This window comes from Filicampus tigris, chromosome 13, assembly GCF_054856515.1.
Source record: "Filicampus tigris isolate MCC_2025a chromosome 13, RoL_Ftig_1.0, whole genome shotgun sequence".
Taxonomy (NCBI): domain Eukaryota; kingdom Metazoa; phylum Chordata; class Actinopteri; order Syngnathiformes; family Syngnathidae; genus Filicampus; species Filicampus tigris.
This window is the reverse complement of record NC_141229.1, coordinates 6140893-6161522: the sequence shown is the minus strand read 5'-3', so window position 1 is coordinate 6161522 and position 20630 is coordinate 6140893. Positions and strand designations below refer to the sequence as shown.

Genomic DNA, 20630 nt, shown 5'->3' with positions numbered 1-20630 from the left:
TCCATTGGGATTAACGGCATTTTACTTACACAATAGATTTCAGATTTGTTCTTAATTAAACCAATAACGAAAGAAGAAAGTGCATATACCATCTGAAACGAAATCCTCAACATGAGAGAAGGTAGACAGTCAAGTCTGTAAACCAAACAGTCTGTCAGCAAGTCATTTTGATAACCAGCTAGTGACTAGCCTTTCACCTTTCTCCCTGGTCTTACTTAAACATAAATCAATGATTAGTTTAAAACTGTCAAGTTTAAGTCCAGATGCATAGTCATGACCAGAGGTCCGTTGTAGAGGAGAAAAAAAAGTGACGCCTTTCAGACGTTGAGTTACTTGCTCACGGGTTGTGTTGTACATGCGGGCCACACACTACACTACAGGTCTATATTTGCCCGATTTATTAACCAAACGCTCACTTGCCTGAGCAAATAGCAGAATCGCCGGTAGCGCCGGTGTTGTTGTCGTTTTTCCGGACTGCGCGCTCGTGAGAGGAAGCGGAAATGCAGAGGAAACTACGGTGGCTTAGATACGCCAAAAATAAAAAAATTGAACGTGCCGATTTTCACGTTTTTAACATCGTTTTATCCAGAAAATTCGGTTTCGGTTCAAAATCGCTTAAATCGCCTACAACGCCTGTTGTAACCCGAAACCTAACTACTACCACTACGGCTACATTCTACTCCTTACAACTGAAACCAGAGGCTTACATACGCTACATAAAACGACGCAAGCTTTTTCATTTGCTAACTGCCATCTGTCTTTTTTAATGTTTCTTTTGGAGGAAACGCTTCTCCCTGGTAGGGTGGCTTCTCAGCCCATGTTGGTAGAGTACTCATTTCACTTTGGTAAATGACCTGGTATCAGTATCAGCAAGCGTCTTCATAAGGTTTTTTGCCTTTGTTCTTGGATTGTTATGCGGATTTCGGACCAAAGCACGTTTATCTCTGGAACAAAGAAGCCGTCTCCTTCCTGAGCAGTATGATGGCTGGACATTCTTATGGTGTAGCTAATTGTTTGAACAGATGAAAGTGGCACCTTCAGGCATCTGGAAATTGCAACCAAGAATGAATCACACTCCACTTCTCTTCCTGGTATTTTGGCAGATTTCTTTCTTTTTTTTTTTACTTTCCCATTATTTTACACAAAGAAACAATGGTAAACCTAACTGACCTATAACAGAGAGGTTTAACCTGATTTTACTGTACCTTGTGAAAAAATGTTTTTACTACTTGTATTTCATTAAGCCCATATCTCACTGAGCGGCGATGGTTTGTGATGTTTTCACATGGCCCTGAAAGTTGGTTTTTGTCAGGGTTCGTTCAAAGTTGCAAAAGTTTGCAAAGACATTCGGCAGACGTTCGCAAGCAATTTTAACGGTCGAAACAGTTATTCTTGTCGCTAAGAAACTTTTAACAAAACCAAAATTCTGGATGCTGGTACCTTACCAGAGTCTGGAGGAGGCCTTGACAGTGCTCGAGTGACTGGAGAGCTGCCAATCGTGTGACTCACACGAGGTAAAACGCAGTTCATAAAAGGGCACTATCGGGAGAATGCATTTATCCATTGTACAGTGTGGTCAGTGTGGGAACAAAGGCACCCACTCACAGGCTCCTTTATCAGGGGATGAAACGAGAGAAAAGGACATGTCTTATTCATGAGTCACAGCTTGACCGGCGTTTAAGCCGCTTTGGCTTTTATGCGCTCACATGCGAAGTGGCACTGCGCATGGTTTCTGTCATTTAAATGGCAAATTTGTGCACAAGGGATAGCTGCACGACTAGACTTTCAACTGCTAAACTTAATGACGTTAATGACCTTTACTGACTGAATGTGCAAAAGTATCCGTTCATATGCAGCAGGCGTGCTCAGTCAAATCCTAGAAGGCCGCAAAGAAATGTTTCAATGCGTCAAAGGTACATTTATCGAGGTCAGTCGGGCCACATATGATACAAGGGGAAGCAAAGTAATGAGCACTGTTCAATTTACCTGATTTATAGTTTATATTTTTCCCAGAAATATGAACAGTGTGTGGTTTGAATATAAACTGTTAAAAAAAGAATGTCTGAACATATCCACTTCCTGTCAGCCATTTTGGAAATGATGTCATCATTGGATGTCAATCAGAAAGCGCTGTGATTGAATTTGTTGTTGTAGAAGACGAACCACCAATTAATATTTTCAAAAGACTTGAAAAAGTTTATGAAGATGCTGCAATAGGCGACAGCAATGTCAAAAAGCAGGTATCCAGGATCAAAGGTGAAGAAAAATGTCCAAGTTTAAGCCACCGCCGGGACGGACAAAGAAGTGGAAGGCCATCTTCAGGAGTTAATTCTGGAAACAGAGCTAAGGTCGAGGAACTGGTCAGAGTGGGATGGCTTCTTAAAGAAACAGTCCCATTGCTAATCTGGTTTAAATGACATTAGTCAACATAAGTGATTGTGAAAGCCCTGGGCAGATTAAATTGATATGGCAGCAAATAAAGGCTGAAATGCGATTACACAAAAAAGGAAAAAAAAACACATACATCCAATGGAAGAGAAAGGCTGCAGAATGAATAGAACAGACTCCTAACAAAAAACGAATACAATTTTGTGGACCACATTTAGGAAGAATTTAGGAACGCAGGTCAGTGCTTCTGATAGCGTTTAGGTTTTAGGCTTATCCCCAGCGAACAGTAGGGTTTACCGTATCAAATAATAAAAGAAAAAAAAAATTAAGACTCACCTATGATGTGGGTCTCGTACCTCCAAAATCATTACTTTTCACGTGACCCCCAAAACAGCATGTTTGTTCAACCATTAATATTGCATCATCAAAGAGAGCAAGCAATTTTCCACACTTGAGTTTGGTCAGTAATTTGTAAAAATAACACACACACGTGGACTGACCAATGCTATAGATTTGTGAAAAAAATATGAACCTTACCAAATTATGACATACAGTACAAGCCCAACGCCAGCGATTTACTTCTCATGAGCAGTTGTACCTAATCAAATGGCCACTGAGCATATCAGTATCATCCAGCCTAGCGGAGCAGCTTGAGCGTCAGGTGGGCACGCCTCGCTGACACCTTCCAGTTGGCAAGTGAGAGCAGCAGATGGCGAGATGCATCACATTGCAGACAATTGTCAAGCTAACACGGCCCCGTTTGTTGTGCCATCCTGATAATTTTCTGTAACCACTGTTAACATGAATTCTCTGGGCTCTATGTGGGCCATTTGTGTCCAACTTGCTTCCTTCTCTTTTTTCTTTTTGCATGATTTTAGTAGTTTTAAAGCAAATATAATGAAACATGGCAAGTGGGGATTTTTGTCCAAAGTACGGTATTTGGGTATCCCGCTGAACACACATCGCAGGATAATCGTTAATGATGATTATTCAGAGACACCCGATAACCGAGCCTTTACTTGACTTTGATTGGAAAAGAGGAAAAATGCTCCGATTGGTCTTGATTGTTGGTATGTGTGTACTCATCTTAACGCACTTTAAAATGGCTTGCAGCTCACTGCATGTTTTCAGCTGGACCTGCACAAAGTCATCCGCCTGTGTTTGGACGCGGATGACACGGACGGGCGTCTGCGCTTCCTGGCCTTCCTGGGAGGGTTTCTGACTGCAGTCAAGAGGCATGGCACAAGGCCTGGTGTGTGGAAAGGTGGATGGCGCCCTCTTGAGGGTTTACATCAACTGGGGGACTCCGGTGGGCCTCTCCCAGTGCGAGATGTCTGGATGACTGTGTGCCACCGATGGAGCAGCGCAATAGGTAACAAGCAGGAGGTCAGGCAGAGTGCCTAAAGCTAGCTGTACATTAGAAGACTTTGAGAAGATTTGGAAAAGACCCTTGGAAAACTATCATCCTCCAGATGCTCATATTTAAAGACAAGTTAAAGAGTTTTTAGTCAAAGTTTAGTCTCAGACTGAGATTTTACACAGACTGAATTTTGGAGGTAACTATTTCCAAGACTACAACTTAATTCTTTAGGCATTTTTTTCCCGCAATGCAAATTTTTCCCATCATGCTCAGTCGCAATTTTGCCAGCGTTTCCTCATCAGAAAAGACTGATCCAAAACACAGCTGAGATTCCCACATTACACTAAATGATGGAGATGCGCACCGTGACTCGAGTAAAAATCGAAAACTTCATTCTGACTTTCAGTTTTTAGACTGAGACTGTGAAAATCGTTCGGGGTAAGCCCAGCATAAGTTGCAATCGGGGTAATTATAACTATGACATGAATAAAAGGGACAGATTTAATTAAGATTTATTTGATTTTTTTCTTTTACATTTACAATGTGTCAAAATATGTTTTTCTTTCACTGATCACTGCCTCTGTTTTATCGTGTTTAGATTTTTTGTTTTGGTTTTTCTCTATCAAAGCCAAGGACCTCAAAAGTACACAGCAAAGGTAACGCTTCCTCATCATGTTTCACACAAAGCAAGAAAGTCAGAACAACTCCTGTTAACAAATGTATATATCCTTTCGGTGTTTATTTACCCAACTACAGATGGTGGGGCTGGGGAGGAGTACATTTGAGGAGAAGCCTTCAAATTGGACAATTTAATTGAATACATATTAAAGCTGCACAAACACAGAGAGCGCTGCATCATACATGATAAAAACCAAAGTGAAAAATGAAAGAAGACGACTAAAATACAAGTGTCTCCATGGCACAGTAATAATAAGCATGAATCCAATTAATTTCAATCCAGATTGGTGTGCAGATTTTCCCAAGTACCCCCTGGAGGATGCTTTGGATCCTGAGCACATGCTGCCTCTGTTGAGGAAGTACACTCTGGTGCTAGTCTTGTACAGTATCTAAAGTTCCTCATTCAGCGGCTGAACAATGAAGTGGGTGACGCTAATCTCATGGTTGTCACCTTTATTAAATGCTCAATCGGCTCTAATGGTTGGAGCCTCGCGACAGGATCCATTACACTGCCCTTGCCAGAATACAATGATTTGCAAATCTTCAAATCAACCTACATTCAATTGAATACACTATAAAGGCAAGATATTCAATGTTCAAAACTGATAAAACTTTTTATTTTTTTCTGCAAATATTCACTCATTTTGAATTTGATGCCTGCAACACATTCCAAAAACGCTGAGACAGCGGCATGTTTACTCCATCAACTGTCATTTCAACAGGTGACATTTTGATTTTCAGATGTTATATTGCTAAAACCTGACATGACATGGCAGGGTCAAGTATTAAAAAAATGTCAGCATTTACATCAATATTGAATTAAATCCAATCCTAACCTCACGAATCAGAACTCAAAGTCAATTGCACCCAAAAGAATCGTAATTGAATCAAATCGTGATGTTCTTAACAATGTCCCAGCCTGAGCATTTTGACAAAAGACTGCAAAGTACGGTACATGCATCGTTAGCCTAATAGGATAAATCCCCAAGTAATTTTTAAACTTTTTTTTGAAAACAAGTAATAAACACAACAGGTTCAACAAAAAGAAGAGTCTTGTTGCCTCGATTCAACTTTTATATCATGACCTAGAATCTACACAGACATGAAGAAAAATATTTTTTTTCAAGCACATCTGTACTTTTTTATTGCTATTGTGATAGTAAGTTAAAAATGACACAGGCAATTATGCTATCAGGCTAATGATGTCTGTGTTTAAATGTAGGACAGATAAATGATCCATTATTCAGCAACAAAGGGTTTGAAGCGAGCAACAAAATAACCACATACTGGGATTTTTTGGCCCAGTGCAAAGGGCTCTCTTGCATTTTGTACATTTTTTCAGAAAAATCAACTCACACAAAATTTTATTTTTTATTTTTGAGGCTCTATGTTTGTCCTGCATTATTCTAAATCCGCAAAAAAAATATTAAAACTACTCACGTTGCAGTATAGGGTGGTATAAGTCTGGTGAAAGCTTAACTAAGCCATGTCTGCCATCTAGATGCGAACGGTGGTATTACAATTTAAAATTATACAGTCGAATACCAATATTTGTGGGGGATAGTGAATGGGCTACGCTGCGAATAGCAAAAATCCACATACAATTGACACCCATTGAAATGCATTGGAAAACAAGATCTAAAATTATTTTTTGTAAACCCCAAATAAATTCTCTGGGGCTCTGTTCCCCCACCTTAAAAAAACAAAACAAAGAAAAAAAAAAACTTAATTTTGTCCATGAATGGTGTCAAGCCGCAATTATTCGGGAGGCTACTGTAGAGGAAACATTTTTAATGAATTTCCCTGCCTCAACCTATGATTTTTTTAATTAAAAAGAAAGAAGAATAAGAATCATTAAAAGAAAAAAAATCAAGGGCCCACTTAGAGTGTGGTCACGATGACTGCCTGCTGCCAGTTGCCTATCCCCGATGACGCAGAAAAATCGGCTTAAGTACAGTAACTATTTGTGTTCCGTTGCTTCCCACCACTGCAAAATATGCTTTAATAATTGATAAGGAGGTTTTTACATGCCAAAAGAACCACATTTTAGCTCAGGGTCATGTGTACTATTAGCGTGGCCTTGTGACTAAGTGACAACAATGGCATGCTGCCCAGGAGCCTCATTAGGAGAGAGAGCATGAAGCCGGGCTAGAAATAATGTCCTTAGCACGAGCGCGCTGTCATCACTTCACTAATTGTCCATGCTGCAATGTAGCACTCTGCCCAAGCTATGTTTGCAGTATCTCGCATAAGTGAGTACACCCTCACATTTTTGTAAACGTTATTATACCCTGTTTTGGCACAACACTAAAGAATTGACACTTGGCTACAATAGAAAGTAGTCAGTTTACAACTTGTATAACAGTGTAAATTTACTGTCCCCTCACAATTATTCAACATACAGCAATGTATAGACAAATATATGCAAGTGTCCTCTAACTTAATGATATGTCTTTTATACTTAAATTTGTAGGGGGAAAAAAAACGCCTCTGACTTCATCTTCTGTGCACAAGATGTGCAATCTTAAAATTAGCCACCAGCCTGTTTACATTACTCCCTCTTCAAACCCGTAATTGTCATGTGCATTTTTGCCAGTAAACACACATTAATGCATGCAGTGGATACACACCACATGGACCCTCTCTTACTCTTAATCTACACTGCACCAGAGTGATACATGTGTAACAGGAATGGACACATGCTTTTGAAAATTGCCTTTGGCCTTCGCAGTCTATGGCGTCCTTTACATTGCAATTTATGGCACCTTTCAAAATAAAAAAGATGAAAATGCAAGGCTAGCTTTTGTTATTGTATTTTATGCAATGCTATCTTTTTTGCTGTATTTTAAAACCAGTTATTTACCAGATAAATTAATTAATTAATTTTGGAACAGGGATGTACAGTAACATGAGAAAAGCTCTTCTTTGTTGTTGTATTTTGCACTATTCCCTCACATGCCCACGCTTACCTGCGGGTGTAGGGTGTTCTCCAGATAGTCACTTTAGTGTGGAGTGGACGCACACATCACACAGTTGGAGCAGGCTTTGGTGTCGCCGTGTCGGGTTATAAATATCCTGTTGTGTGCTTTTCTAAATTTAAAATAAATGTGTCTGGACTGTGGCATACAACTGTTTACATGTTTTATTTGTATAATGAAAAAAAAGTCTATGATGTAAATAGTTGTTTTTTAATGATGTTTTTATCATCTTACGCTTATGTACAGTATACTTGTGTTACCATGTTGGTACTGGAGTTGTTTATACAGAAGCAACCACAAATGTTTAACAAAATTAAAAAATATATGCTTGTCACATGTACTTTATGTAGAGTGCTGCGTTAGCATTTCACACGACCCTAGTTAGCTACATACTGACTGGCTAGCTGCCAAATCTTGTCACTAGTATGGTAACTGCTTCATTAGCTTCTCACTTTAGCTAGCTAGCCGCCAGTTGGCTAGCTGACGAATGCTTGTCACTCGTACATATATTTATCGCTTCTCATGCTAGCTGCCATCTGGCTAGCTTCCTTATTCTTGTCACTCTTTTTAGCTTCTCACCCTAGCCACTAGCTGTCTAGCCAACGACTGGCTAGCTGACATGTGTCCCCAGTTGGAGCACAGTTTTTGAGTGGTCGGACTGAACCAGTGTGTGTTCGCAGAATATTTTCGAACGCGCCCAAAGCTAGTTTACTGCATTAGTCACTAGCCATGTGGCCACTGACTGTTCTCACTTTAGCTTGTCACTTGGATGGTAATTGCTTCCTTCTGCAAGCAAGATAGTATTGGCTAGCTAGCACATGCTTGTCACTTTATGCCAACTTGCACATTATCTTTTCAGAGTAGCTGGCAGGTAGCTAGCCATTAACTGGCTATCAGACATATGCTCATCACTATTTTAACGTCTTAAACTTGCCACTAGCTAGGTCAGGTGTTGACAACCCGCGGCTCCAGAACAGAATGTGGCTATTTCATTATTCACTCTGTGGCTCTCTGTGACTTTGGAAAAGAAATTAGTATTTCATTTAAATTTGTTTGTATTCTTGATTGTTTTTTAAAAGTAATTCTAAATGTAGAGATTATGCTGATTGTAAGATAAATTGTTATCTTCTCATGCTTGCCGACAGGTAGCGAGACATTGACAGGCTATGAGCCATGTGTTCGTCCGAAGACTGCTATGTTAGTTTCTTGCACTAACGACTATCTAGTAGCTGGCTTGCCGACGAGCTTTGTCATTCGTACATAGACTTTGTGTTAACAAGAAATAACCTTTTTCTTTTAAGCATTCATGTGCTGCACAAACACAGGTAGCTCCAAGAAAGAAGACTGCTGGGAGCGGTTAGTGAAAAAAATGACCACACGATACCCCTCTATGCACCACAACTCCTGCTCAAGCCACAAATTACCCCGTTATGTCCTTTGTGACGCATTTTTCAGTCGCTCAGCGGTCGCCGGGAGACAAGAAGGATGTCAATTAGCAATAATGGTAAGGTAGCACTAACCCTTCGGATGGGCCGCAATGACAAATTCTATAGATACAGAGCAGACGGTATGGCAGGAACTAGCCTGAGAAAGGATGATCAAACATCTTTTTTTAACTTTCTTTTTTGATGACAGCTTTTACTGTACCTCCTGGTGGGGTTTTGGGAAATTTGTGTCGGGCAGCCCAGCGGTCGGCGCCAAGGGGCAGAAACCACCAAAGACACCCACCCTGCTGCCCCTGAGCACACATGCACGCATGTACTTGTGGTCGCCATACATGGAGATATAGCTTCAAACATTTTTTCACTGTACAATAAATTATATTTTTGAGGGGTTACATGAGTGTAAAAATACATTAGCGGATTCCGTGAGACGCAAAAATAGCAGTGCCAAGCATATGGCAGCGAGCCAATTGGCGGCTCGGGCAAGAAGGTAATGTAGAAGTTCACACATAAAGTGACAAACACATGGCATGCAGTCTATTCATCTCTAGCTAATGTTATTTTCATATGCCGAACATTATATTTTTAGGTCAAGTACTTATGATGGCATGAATGCTTTCCTAAACAAATTAAGTGGCATTAGTGAAATGATCTGTGTCGAGTGTAGCTACTAGCTAATAAGCTCATTTTTCTATGACGTTTTTTAAAAGCTCTTTTCTGGCCTAGCAGCATGTTTATGTCACTTTCTTCTAATAGGTCCACCCACCTGCCTTAAATACAATACAATTGCCTCATGGTGTGGTCTCTCACCTGGTGCCAGCAACAAATACAAAAGTACTGGGAATGGAACTAAGAAGAACTGCTGAAGAAGGCACACATTGTTGGGCAGGCGAGGGAATTAAGTGACGATTATGCACTTAGGTGACAAAAGAAGGGTGGACCCCTGCAGGTGGCGCTATTTTTATTACTTTCTAATACATACAGTATCCCTCGGGGTGAGTATCCCCAGTCTAGCTAATGTCCCTGCCAAGATGGCCGCCACACTGGGGAGACCTCGGGGTGAGTATCCCCAGTCTAGCTAATGTCCCTGTCCAAGATGGCCGCCGCACTGGGGCTGGCTGAGGGGCAAGAATCATGGGTGTAGCTAATTTCCCTGCCTAAGATGGCCGTCGCACTGGGGAGACCTCGGGGTGAGTATCCCCAGTCTAGCTAATGTCCCCATCCAAGATGGCGGCCGCACTGGGGTGACCAAGGGCCAATAACACTGGGCAACAAGAAATGAATAGTGAAATTTATGTTGCTTTTTCAAGGGTGAATGAGTTGAATGTGTGGGAAGTAGGAATCTGGGATGTGTTGAAAAGTTTAATGTGAGTTGAATGAGTGGAATGTTGTGAATTTCAAATTGGAATGGTGTAAATGTGAAAACGTTGAATGTGCCAATGGAAATGAATGTTTTTTGGGGGGTGAAAAATGGGTATTATTGGGGAATTGGTAAATTTGGGAACGAAAAAAAATACTACCCCGCAAGGCATGAATTTTCGGAATGTTTTGAAACTTGAATGAAGTCAATCGGGTGAAAAATGTGGAAGGAGATGCACGCCAAAAAAGTGGTGTGGAATAATAATAATAATAAACTGTAGGACTAATATATGTGTAAAGGCCTTTGCCTTCACACAATAAAGGAACACAAGCAAGAGTAGTGTATTTTTCCTGGTATGTATGTAAAAAAAAAAAAGACTACTGGGTTGGGTATGACTGCTGCATTGTTGCACACCCTATAATGACAGTAATCCCTACTGTCATTTACTGTGCAATATGCAAGTAAATAATTATGAATAGAATGGAAGTCTGGTCATAAATCAATACGAAGGCCCTCTGGTAATTCTAAGCGGTGCGTGGTAATGTGCAGGTGATGAAAATAAGATCCATAAAACCGTCTCCTTCTTCTAACCCATGTGAACAGGGCCCGTAATGAAAGGTCTGACAGCGACTTGTGTTCTCGCCGCCTTCTATCGGTTGACGCTGCGTCTCGTGCAACTTGATTACAGAGTGCGGAATGAACCATGGGAAAGTGGAGGAACACTAAAACATGGCGGGCATAATTCAACATTTTAACACTGGCCCTCGCAAGTTTAAATAAAAAAGGGCCCCCCTTGGTATCAACCACTTGGAGTCTTAAGTGCCTTTAAACTAAAAGTCACACTCAGCAGGAAACCCTTAAGTCAGGGATAGGGAAAATATGGTCTGTGGGTCATAAATGGTCAGTGGCTACGACCAAAATGGACAACTTCCGGTGTGTTTTCAGACATGGGTACTTAAGCCTTTTTTTGTGAGTCTATTCCTTATAGACATGCCTACGAAATTGCATGTTGCCAAATGAAACTGACTTTGGGGGATGAATTTTTCTAAAGTTCTACAACAAATTTGTCTTTGGAAGACACCAGCAAAAAGGACAATAAAAAGTCTGCTTCAAAGTAAAATGGAAGATTTTCTATGTTTCCAGCATGGCTTCTTGAGACTTTTTGTTGGTCTACTCTTGATGGACATGTCAACCAAATTTCATGTTGCTAAGTGAATATGGTTTTGAGGGCTGAATTTTCAAAATTTCTCAGATAAATCCATTTTTGAAAGTTACCTGGAAAAATAAACCTAAAGTAGCTGCTTCTAACCAAAATGGTTGACTTCTTGTGCTTTTTCTAGCATGGGTTCATGAGACTGTTTTGTGGATCTCCTCATTAGAGACATGGCTAGCAAATTTCATGTTGTCAAGTAAAACTTACTTTGGAGCTAAATTTAAAAAAAAAAAAAAAAAAGGGAAAAATCATCAAAAAAATTGCCACTTGGATCCAGAATGACAAAAATCTTGTGAATTTTTGGGCATGGGTCCTTGAAACTTTTTTTGTTGGTCAATGCATGATAGACGTGACTGCCAAATTTCATGTTGCTAAGTGAAAAGTCTTGAGGGGCAGTTCTGAAAACTGCCCCTGATAAATACAGCACTACTGACTATTCCTGCTGCTGTCCAGATTCATTTCTTTATAAATGGCATTGGTTCATTCATGTACAGCTTGCCATTCACATCCGCTCATGTGGTTATCATGGAAATTGGAAAAGAACTGGCTGCTAAGTGTGATTGGATGATAATGTCTTTGTATTTAGACGTGGTGTCACAGCATGTGGCTCGTCATCCAAGATTATATTTGTTTGTGTGACAGCAGACTTTGTGTAAATCCAAACACCTTGTGTAATGCATTTTGAACAATATCTTCTGTAAAACCAGAATTTTCACAATGTGGGACCAATAAAGGCTTATACTATTCTAGTCTAGGAAAAAATGTGTTCCGAGAAGTTATTTCAGGCAATCAGAAAGGCAAATTTTTTGGGGGGTGTAATCATTTGTTTAAGCATAGAATTACCATTCTATTTTGAATACAGCATCAAGGCTTCCATTAAAAAGTTCCACAAAAAGAATAGACGATTGTGCACTGACATGCACTTTGTGGCTGCACTCGAGCCACACTTGAAGCTTATTTCAGGAGCAGATGCACAGTATTCAGGATGTGTGCAAGAAAAATACACTTTTTCTTCCAATTAATCCATCTGTCGTCACTCATTTTACTTCATTCTTAGCTTTTATGTTCATATGTTCAAACCTTCTCATGGTGATAAATCACAAAACCGCTAGTGGGGACGGCGCCGCGAATCACTGCCGCATCCTAAAAACAGCTTTTGCATTGTCCAAAAGTCTCCCCCCCCCCCCCGCGCCCTTCAAAAAAACTCTGGAACTCTGCGTCATATATGCTCAACATTTCGCCTAATGAAGCAGCAAAACTATGGCATTAGATGAAAGTAACTTACGCAAAGCAGAATGTTAAAGCCCCAAAAGGTGTTTTACTTGTCTTCCTTTGTTTGTAATATTCCAGATTGAAAAACCACTGTACAAGGTTTTTTTTTGTACTCTTTGGGTCCCTCTACTGTTGTAAATGTATGATTACGTTGTTGTAGGCCAATGTAGGGCTTGCAGTTCATCAACTTTATTGATTAATTTGAGTTGGTCAGGGTGAATTTTTTCAATGGATTATTTATTTTGGCTGTTGCCGTAGTTCAAAGTGCTTTCCCACAAAGGTTTGCACAAATACTGTATGTGAATTTTCAAAGTTGGAAACCTTCCATGGAATTAAGGAGAATTTATGACAATAAAATGGAAGAAACCAGGAATGTAATTAAAAAGTAACCCATTATTCCCATGGAAAGCATCCAATTTAAAGTACCATAATACCAAAACACCCCATCTTAACTTCCCATGAAAATTTACCGGTAACTCTCCAGAAATTTACTGGAAGTGTTCCACCTCTTTGCCACACTATAGTCCATGCTAACTTGCACTGCTTGCACAAACAACATGGCTGCAAACAGATAGATAACTAATCGGTCAGGGACCTACGATGGCCCCGAGGTAGCCTTACCTTACCCGTACAACTCTTCATGAGAAATAAAGACGGATGTAGTGTGCAATTGCTACCAGTGTGTGGTGGGAGTAGCTATGCAGTGCCTGAACACCAAATAGGGACTGGACCATGCAGGAGAGAGGATAGTGCGAGAAGGTGACGTAAAAATACAGGCTGTGTCATTGTGAGTAGCATGTAACTAGATCTTATAGGTGTGTCGACATAGACATCTTGCATACATGCTTGTTAGTCTTTGAATTTGGTGTCTGGAGTTGCTGTGGCACTGAGGGCGGACGGGCGCACTCCTCCTTGGCTATCCTGAAGGGGGAAGCATGGGCCAGGGTGGGCACCATGTGGGGACCAAGTTGAGAGGAGACGCCCACACCCAGAGACCCCGGGGTGGTTCACCAGTCCCAACGAGGAAGTCCGACTAGCTCCCAAGAGATGGAGGACAGAGACCAACTAGCCACCCCCCGAGCCAACCCCTTTTCTGTCCGGCTGCATTTCCAATAAATATCACAATATAAATTCTTTAAAGTCATATTGCCCAACGCTAAATTGTTTTGAGAAGTCACCAGTGAAGTTTTTTAAAAGTGTCTTTTTTTTTTTTTACATGACTAATTTGTAACGGACTACTGTCTTAAAGCAAAAATATATTTTTCTTTGCACTCTGGCTGGCCATACTGTTGCACATTCACATTATTTAAAAGCCTTTATTTGAACGCCAAATTGTTGCGAGTACGCTTGAATGAGCTCTACAAATAGCTCTGAACAGTAAAATTAGCATTGATGCTAACCCTAACACTAACTATTGGTGGTCCAGGCTGGTCCACCATCAACAGACCACTAAAAGCAGGTTATTAGGAATCACCAAAGGAACAACACAGAAGCTGCTCTCCTAATTACAAGCTAGTGCATCATCAAATGATTTAAAAGCCCTTATTTGAATGCCAGATTTTTGCATAGTTTGCTTTAAAGCAGACATGCTGCATCTTATTTAACTGGGAGAGGCCCAACAAACTTGGCCGTTTTGTTTTTATTGCAAAATACTGCAAGAAATGTTAGGTTGTCGTTGGTAACATTAAGTTTTGGCACTTTTCCGACCTTTAATTAGGAAACGGGTGTTTCACAGTTGCCAAATTTAAGAGGGATAATAAAGACGGAAAATATAGCTTTCACTAGCTGGGTTATAATTAACTTGATTTCATTGGAGCAAAGCACTGTGGCCCGAGGAGGTCAAATATGAGATTGCAGTGCACAATCAAGTGAGTGAGGAGCTTCAGAGGAATGTGAAGTGAAAGTGAATGTCACCTCTGTTGCTATGGAAACAGATTACACATTTGAGTAACTGTTTATGATCATTTCAAACAAATGTGGTACCTGCCTACCGAATACCAGGAGCTACGCTGTGAAGAATAAAAAATAGGTACATAGAAGACTAGAACATTGAAATTTTAATATTTGTTTCCAAATGTTGGGTCTATGGAATGACTGGAACTCCAATTTTATTTGTGTAACAATTTGATGTTACTTGTGATAATACAACTTTATGGTAAAAATCACAACTTTTTCCTCATAAAATACAAACATTACTTGCATAACCTTTTCACCCCTCTTAAACGTGTTTATTTTCTAACATTTTTTCATAGTGTCATGATTTTTCTCATTATATTATTATATTAGTCTTGTAATATTCCAACTTTATTCCAGAACCACAAATAATTTGCATAATATTGACACTAAGACTTAATTCCATATACACTTTTTATACACTTTTTTTCCCTCAAAGACGTGATATTTTCTGAATATTACAACTTTACTCTGGTCAAAAAAAATGTTTCTTGTAATATTACGATAGTTCTCATTCAACTATGATATGATAATGATAGTATTCTTGTAATGTTCAAATTAATACGAATAGGAGATATATTGTGCATTTATCGGGCACCTCAGAGACCCAACAAATTGCATATAAACATTTAAAAAGTCAATTTTACAAAATATGTCCCCTTCTAAAGGAAATACCTTTATGGTACCTGGTTTTAGCTCAGCAAAGTCGCCATGGCAACATTGGCCCAAAAGCCAACGGTGGCTTGGATTCATTTAGTTTTCCGTCTGGAAACTTTTAATGAGCCATTCATGCAAGTTAAACATCCCCATCTGCGTTATAGCGCCACCTGACTCCCTCGCTTTTCACTCTTTTAATCACGCCAAAGGGGCCTTGTAAAAGGAGGTGGACGCAGCCACCCAATGCTTTGTGGAGGTGTGAAGCCTCAAATTTGGGCATTTCAGGGGCATTTGCCATCCCGCTTATTTGGAGGCTTATTTAAACGACATCGACGCACGACACATCATACCCCTTAATCTTTTTAATCAAATAAACATCTCAGTTTGTTAAAGATAGATTTGCACCCGTAATATAAAAAGGAGAAGAATTTTCCCATGGACTTTGAAGTAACCACGCCTGTTTATCAGAGTGCCGTCAAGTGTTGCTTCACAATTCGCAGCTGGAGGACACGACCACTTAAATGGAGAGAAAGAGCGTCGCGTGTATACAAATCTGTTTGTGATGTTCAACAAGGAGCAATGAGCGAAGATGCAGAGCTGCAACGTTAGCTTCTCACGCTTGAAGCTACAACAAAGGATATATATATATATATATATATATATATATATATATATATATATATATATATATATATATGTATATATATATGTATATATATATATATATATATATGCATATATATGTATATATATGTGTATATATATATATAATATATTATATATATTATACATACATATACATATGGAGACTCATATATATATATAAAATATATATATTATATATATAATATATATATTATACATACATATACATACATATATATATATACACATATATACACATATACATATATGTATATACACATATACATAGACATATATATATATATATATACACATATACACACACATATATATATGACATGTTCATTCATACTATAAAATAAGCCATTCAGTGCATCATAGCCTCTCGAACTGTGCCGTACGATATCAAATTGAATTGTAATCCCACTGAATCAAATCATTTCACTTTACAATAAACAGTGAATCGTATCGCACCAGATGTACACATCAAATCATCTTTTATTGGAAAGATGCACACCCCTAGTGGACAGGCACACCATAGACCAACTATTTGTATACAAAGATTTTTTTTAAAAAAATCCAAAATATGACCCCTTTAATATAAGTGACAATTAATAATGGTATTATTTACATTACTTAAAACATTGCAATAAAAAGTCATCCCGCATCACGGAACAGATAGTGGTCGACTTTGTATTTTAAGTGACGCTGAAAAAAGTCTGACTCAACCTGTCTGGGCATCGGCCGCAAAGCAAACTTGTATTAGACTCTTCTCTGACCACAGCACCTCAGACTTCCACATTTGGAGAGCCCGTTTGGAAATCCACAAATAGTAGCTGCAGGGAAAAGAGGACAGGGAGGGCGGAGGGGATAAAACCTGCGGAATCTCTGCTTCAGTCTCGAAGTCTCAAATCCCTTCAAGCTTACATACTGTTCATTTGTCATGCATGCATTATTTATATGTTCAAGTTCAGTTTTGACATAGGTCAAGAATATCCTCATAATAATTGTCTGTATCAAATTATACTACAGATCTATTCAAAATGTATTATTAGCCTGTCTGACAATCCTAAATCAATGTTTTCGGAGAAAAGAGGACGTTTATTTTTACCTGAGGCATTGCAGTTTTTAGCAAGTCCAGATCTCGCACCTATCTCAAGGCATCGTCTGTATGACTTTTGCTCCTGTTGTTTGATCATTCCTATGCTGTTTCACTCTTTCATTGTCATGAAATTCCTGTCTTCAAAGAACAGCGGGTGCATTAGTCTATGGGAACCAGTGAAAATGTCGTGGAAACACAGACAGTTGTCCAGACTGTTTCAAGCTCGCTCTTGCTAATGCTACCTCATAAGAAAGAAAAAAAAGACATTTATGGGATGTAGGCTCATGCTTTCAAGATTTCCACCTTTACCACCATTTGGGTCACTTTAGAAAAAGTCATCAAATTTACGGCTGAAAGAATGTCATTCAGGGCATTTTTATTGCTGTCAAATGTCAAAAACAGGTCAAATTTGAGCCGAACAGTAAGAAGGCCAATGCACTTGAGGACGTCTGCATTACGGAGATTACAAAGGGGAGATTAGAGGCAAAGAAGGTCAGCAACCCATCCTACTGTAGAGAGCTCTTCCAATAAGCCGTCATCATGCTTTATTCATTGCTTGACCCTGCTGCATTACTGTTATTATTGTTTCGAGGAAGGAGAGTCTTACATGTGGAGCCAGCCTCGCTTGTACAGGTCCGACGTCGTGGTCACTGCACCCAAATTACAGAGCACAATGACTTTGTGACGTTCGGCCAGCCATGAGAAACACGGCAAGCGCTTTAGTCCGACTTCAGGGACTTGTTTTTTTTTTTTGCGACATGCCTGCAGACCACCAGCAAGTGTTTATTATCATAGCTGACCACCATGAGTGATGTGAACATGAAGATAGTCAATAGTTTGACATCGTGTTTAGCTCCTTTAATCCTCTTTGTTGACTAAGTTTGTTAAAACACACAAGGAATTTTGTCTCTGGTAGTTCATATCATATATTAATTATATAATAAATATAGGTAATTTGCAATACAAGCGCTTTGAGTCGGTCACGGAACGAATTAGACTTGTATCTAAGGCATCACTGTACACTCACTTCACAAAAAGGAGCAGTTGGGCAGACAGTGAACAACTCTTCAAAAAATAAGCTTTGAGCTGTTTATTGCCACCCTCCGATGAAGTTTATTGTCAAACTCAACATTAAACTATGAGAGTTTCATGTTGTGTATTCAGAACAACCACATAGCTTTGCCTTAGGGAACGCACCCGCTAGATGAATGCTAACGCATATTGGACTACGCTATTAGACAGCCTAATGATGAGAAACGTTAAGCAACAAATATTTGACCACAAACGGCGGAGAACAACATGTAGACAAACAATATCTGGAAACAACTTGATGCTCACCTCTAAACTGGCCAATCTCTCGACAACTTTATGAGGAAATTAAAAACGGATTTACCGGATAACTATAATTTGGTTGAATGTATTGACTGCAATAAACATCCTGTTTGTTTAAATGTTGTTGTGTTTTTTTTGTTTTGTTGTTGTAATCTTATGTTGTTGCCTTCATAGTAGTAAATAAGCAACTGGGATTGACACGTGAATAAAGAGCTGAATTGAATATGAGAATATTCACAGGCATATATTCTTATCCACACATTAAATGACCATCTGAACTTCATTTGGGGTTTATTTGGCGCTTTAAATGGTTGCTGGTTTGTGCTGATTACGTTGAGAGTCTTCGGGTCATGTAAATTTGTACAGGTGAGGCTTAGAAAGGCAACCGCTACAAAAACTTGGATACAATACTTTGGGTAAAAAATTGTTTCCAATATGTGGATAAATCACTGTGTTTGCATGGAGACAGGACTTGATGATGGTCACACCAAAAAGAGATTGATAGACGCCCCCAACTGGCTGAAAGATGTACAATCAGTTTACTCCCGATGCTCTGGTTTCCTCCAAATTGCACCTCCCAACTTTTGCAAGGAGACGTTTTTTTTTTTTTTGTTGTCTTTTTTTAATTTGCCGTTGGCTCGTCTTTGAGTGTCCCCTCACCCTAACTGATGTTTCATTTTTCCACACGTTGGTTGTCGTCGACTGTATTTTTGAATTTACAGTTATAATTTACACTTGGCGGAGTCTGTCTTGTCTCTTCGCCAAACAGCTGATTTTAGCCTGTGAGGTTTTCTTACGTTTATTTTGTCCAAAAATGGTGGTCAAAACAAATCGGTCTCCCGAGTAAGAATTGAAAACATCGGTGGAGACATGCTGTGTCACAGAGCTGTCCCCCTGCGGCAAAGACCCACATTACTGACATTACCCTGCATGTTTTCTGCATCCAAAATGCCACCTTCTGCTGTAAATATCAAGTCTGGCTTGGTAGACAGCTACCAAAAACACAAACCAGAAGGAACGAACCTCCTCTTCCTGTGTCCTCATCCCAGTTTATTCTGGGACGCTCTTGGATGAGCAACAGAAAAAATGAAAATCAAGGAAGAGCCTCTATTCCTGATTTTTACAAGTGCAATTTGGTCAAGTGGGTTAGGGAATTTTGGCAGATACTTAATTAAAAGGAAAAACAGAGCTGAGAGAAGGTACAGGATGTTTTGGGTCCAGGTGCCTCCGTTTGCTTTTTGTTGACGTGCTGCCAAGGTCTACTGCACCTCTCGCCGCAAAAGTCAGTAAATAGCTTAGCACACCTCTGTGTTGCGGCGCTTCATTCACAAAGTACTTCGCACATTTGGGGACTGTATTTTGAGTTCAGACCCAAAGAAATAATAACCAAGGGCCCTGTTCAATTTTACCCTTGCATGTTGTTCGTGTAGTTTTCAAAACTGTACATTATGCTCAAACAAATTCCTTTTTTTTAAAATACAAAAGTGAATGGATTTTATTGTTTTGACACAAGACCCTGTAAGTGTGAGGGATTCCTTTCTAAATATATTACACGTTTGAAGATAATTGCTAAAAACGCGTAAAGATTGAGAACTATAAATTCTTCATTGTGGAGATTAGGGCTGAACAATTAATTGCATTTGCAATATAATCACGATTTGAGAAAACGTGATTACGTAATCGCGAAGGCTGTGGTTTAAGTGTGTAGTTAGCCAGCTAGCTATGCGTACACCTCAAAAATGCATATTCCCTGGATGACAATTTATAGCGATGATCTGTGATCACCTTGGCCAACTTTACATCATCCGCCCGTGCTTGCAGTTCCTTATAAACGTATTTTGCGTGCTTTGATCTCCTGCATGGGCTTTAGCAAATCAGTTTTCTGCTCTTCCACTAGGTCAAGAATGCGCCCATTCTAAAGCGAATGAGAGGAGCCGCTTTGATAGGCTGCGAAGCAAGTCGGCTGCGTTGACGGCCACAACGGCGCAAATCACCCATTTCAAACTGCGCCGAGCTGTGTGCGTCTGCAGAAATACCAAGTCTAACCCACCCATGCTCTGATTTTACGCCACGCCGAGTGGCAGACTTGCGCGCCAGACCTGCGCTGGCACAAATATAGAGCCCTTTGATTTGTTCATTCACAGAACGAATTAAACTTGTAAAGTACCACTACATATGTAATACATCTCACTGGGATACAGCAGTATTTGCTATTTTAAGCTACGTTCTTATATAACTATAGTACGCAGC

The 20630-nt window shown here is 39.7% G+C and overlaps 1 long non-coding RNA gene across 2 annotated transcripts in view; it reads right to left on the bottom strand.

Moving 5' to 3' along the window:
* The window catches only part of LOC147137364 (uncharacterized), a 92120-nt gene that overhangs the window by 51717 nt on the left and 19773 nt on the right, over positions 1-20630 (bottom strand). Inside the window, exon 4 of one of the 2 annotated variants that reach the window (XR_015089414.1) lies at positions 17336-17698. The exons of the other annotated variant lie outside the window; for it this stretch is intronic. This is a non-coding gene — a long non-coding RNA (uncharacterized LOC147137364). Of the gene's footprint in view, positions 1-17335; positions 17699-20630 lie in introns of those variants that run through there. 2 annotated transcript variants of the gene reach the window in all.